This window comes from Gymnodraco acuticeps, unplaced genomic scaffold (assembly GCF_902827175.1).
Source record: "Gymnodraco acuticeps unplaced genomic scaffold, fGymAcu1.1, whole genome shotgun sequence".
Classification (NCBI taxonomy): domain Eukaryota; kingdom Metazoa; phylum Chordata; class Actinopteri; order Perciformes; family Bathydraconidae; genus Gymnodraco; species Gymnodraco acuticeps.
This window is the reverse complement of record NW_022990661.1, coordinates 83,510-87,125: the sequence shown is the minus strand read 5'-3', so window position 1 is coordinate 87,125 and position 3,616 is coordinate 83,510. Positions and strand designations below refer to the sequence as shown.

Sequence of the window (3,616 nt, the reverse complement as noted above, 5' to 3'; positions counted from 1 at the left end):
AGAGAGACAGAGAGAGAAACATAGGAGAGAGGGAGGAGTAGTGAGAGAGTCCGATTAAGGTATCATCATCCTCCTAAACACACTTGCACACATCCAGAGAGCTGGACTCACACTGACTCTAATACGGCACAGGCACTCATCATTAATGTGGAGATGCACTGAACAAAAATCCACGGTAGCATCAGGAGAGAGAGAGAGAGAGAGGGAGGGAGGGAGAGAGGAAGAAAGGGAGAAAGTGAGAGGGATCAGCATAATACTGGCCAGCTCTGAGTGTCACATCAAACTCTCCACCCTCTATCCATCACTACTCTACACTTTGATTTGTTGCCTCCTTTACCCAGGTGAATAACTAAATGTAATCATGCCTTTAAGGTGGGCTTTTCCAAATCACCTTCCCACGTTTTCCTCCAGGAACGTCTCCAAACCAGTGTTTCCATCAGCCGGTGTTCACTGAGATTTGACGGGAAAAATCTGTTGAAATCTGACAAAGTAATTATCTCCAGTCAAAATGTCCAGGGAGTTTTCAGTGCATTCAAAATAGGCTGAATGGATGAGCCCCAATCCCTCTCATCGATTAAAATAATGCTCATGTTTTTTGACGGGACTTGTTTTATTAGAAATAGCCTGTTTTTTATTAAAAGATAAATCTACTTCTTAACGAACACGTTGACAGGCACCACTTTTCTCTACAGCACGGCTCCTTACAGCTCTTTCTGTGCAGCATTGCTCAACACTAACTTTTAGAAATGGTCATCTGATGGGCACCAGCTTTAGTTCTTAGTACTCGATTTAGGCGTCATTTTATCATATCATACAAATGTATGTCCCTATATATCTAATTTAGCGGGATGCAGTGAAGTAGCTGCTATCTATCTGACAGTCGCTGCACAATGCTGGAGATCTGCTGCCTTAAATAATTAGTTGAAGGAGAAGGCTTCCTGTTTTTTTAGCCTAATCGTATTTTCTGCAATATTCAAAAATCCTATTCTTTGTGATGTTAACATCTGGGTCCACCTTCAAAAATACGCATCACGGCACCTCTCTATAGAGTGGTGCAGTGACGAGTCCTAAAACCCGGAAGTGAGTCAGCATTTTACCACTTCCTGTTCCCTCGTCTCAGAGCCAATGGGATCTCTCCATAGGGTTTAGGAAACTATCTGAACTAAGGTCTGTGGTTGAGACACATTGAAGAGACGGATCACGTTTTGTTCTAGGACATTAAATCATCAGCAGTGACCCCACTGTGATTTCTGAAGAGTTCACGTGTCTGAAAAACGATGGTTGTTACCAAGTGGCTGAATAGGACTACAGAAGTTGTGGAGGCCGTTGTACGTCATTACGCCGAACACGTGAACACTCCTCTAAGTTAGTTTCTGTTCTGCTCGAAAGCAAGTCCCTGCCTCCTGCAGACTGTTCAAACAAACGCTTCAACTCGTACCATTTAGAATATGTGTGTTTGAATATGTGACGTTGAAGTCGTGCTGCTGGACTCGGCTGTAGTTCCTTTATAGCATAACGTTAGCATGTTGCTTCTGGCCATTAGATTTATGATTTAAACTTTATAAAAGTAGGGTAGACATGTGGAGATGATCCGGCTGAACAGAACGTGCATTCATCAAACAGGTTCATTTTCTACAGACCTTATTTCCAGCTATTTTCCAAAATCCTCTGGAGAAATCCCGTTGCTTTGTTGTCGAGGGAACCAGCAGCTTCCTTCAGGGTAAACACGTCATCGTTAAGCTCTGTGGAAGGAGAAGGCTTCCCCAATCGTTGGCCGTTCGTTGCCGGAGAAGTTCAACAAACGTACAAGTTTGAGAGTGGAGAAGAAGAATGAAAGTGCATTGAATTGAAATGCTGATCTGGAGACATTAGCTTTTACTACAGACTCTGTCCTCCAGGCACAATGCAGTTCTGAAGAGTGGGTTGAAGGAAGTGAGAGTGTCAAAGACAGACTGTTCTTCATTTCGTTTTTCTAATGAGTTATATTTATTAATGCAGGATGATCAGAAGAGCGTGAAGCACAGAGAACAGGGGATATTGATCCTCTTTAACATTCAGGGATTTTCTCTCTGAATGATAATGGAGAACATTATCATTGCAGGATGTGTCTGTGAAGCTTGAATGTAAAAACTAAAAGTGAGAATTTACATTTGTTATGGTGTGACTTGGATATTAAGCAGCTTATCCGTTTGTTTATTATTCTGCTCAGATGTCTCTACTCTGCTGCTGCTAATATATGAAGATGTTAGTGTGCATTAAGAACCACAAATAGGTTGACGCATGATTTGCAAGGGGAATAAGATCTCTTTATTGTGCTTCATCCTAAAATGAATGTGACAGCCACTAAAGCAACTACCAAGAACTTTCATTTTGTAGTGATTTCTGCGCCCCATGTGGACACAATGTGTAGTGTTTTCTTCATCTGGCTAGCTCCTTGTAATGACCTGGCTCAGGCAGTCACAACAAAAACAGAGGCGCCACCATGAATAACGTTTAAACAATATTTTATTAAGCAGATTATACCAAATTAAATATATAAATGAGATGTGATAGAGTCAGTGCTGTGTGATGAGCATGAGTGAAGATTGTGTGTAAGGGTGTACATGTTGTAGAGTGCAAACAAAGCAGTAGAGTAAACCAACCAAACCAAACCAAAGTCTGTCTGTTGGGGCGAGGACTGAGAGTGGAGACTTAAGTACCTTCAGTAGTATCATCTACTTCTTATGTCTAAGAATTAAGCACCAATTTAAGATCTATTTAAATTGTGCTCTCCATCTGTTGAATAACACAGAGGTTGACTTGTTTGTCTTCCCATGCTTTAGTTAGTTGTGTTCTACCATTATCTGATGTGTTTCGAGCAATATAGAACCCGGAGAAACGTTTCCCCTAGTCTCCTGTCATGAAGCCATAAATTGATTCTTCATCCAATTTTAAGCCACATTTTTACTATAATTTTTTTTACATCTTGGTGCTTTTTAATTCCGGATGAAGGATTTTTGTGTCGGGATGTCTGGATCTGAAGTCCTCAGAGAAACAAGCTGAGCTTACGTTGAAGAACACAGTGTGCAGGGAGAAACTCCAATTGTTCAAACCAATAAAAACCTCTTGAACCATAAACACTGAATGAGCCCTAAACCAAAAGACACTCAGGACTACAACTCCAATAATCCCACGCTGCTTCAACACCATCAAACTCTAGATTTGACCATTCGATGACTGCTAATGGTCAAATCTAGAGTTTTTACCATTAACAGTCATCTAATGGTAAAAATTAGATGACTGCTAATGGTCATCTAATAATTCAGAGACCCCTAGATGCCGACAACTACAGGTTGTGTTTTTAACTGGGTAATGTCCTTCATGTAGCCTATGAACATGTTAACATAGGCTCCTCCATTTTAAGTGTTTTAAATGATTTCCTCTGATGTTGGGGGGAAACGAACCCAGCTGCAGGCATTTAAGCATTTCTGTTGAAGGTCTTGTCTGCTTATATAAAGGCATCAGTATTACATTCAGACTTTTTCATAACCAGTTCAAACTTCCTGAGTTGTAGCTTAAAGAAAATAAGGAGTCATCCTTGGTCACACAGTGAATACCGTCTTGTTATGAAGCATGT

The 3,616-nt window shown here is 40.8% G+C and overlaps 1 protein-coding gene across 1 annotated transcript in view; it reads left to right on the top strand.

Moving 5' to 3' along the window:
• LOC117554951 (golgin subfamily A member 6-like protein 2) overlaps positions 1-3,616 on the top strand; it is an 87,882-nt gene that overhangs the window by 30,448 nt on the left and 53,818 nt on the right. The window lies entirely within an intron of this gene.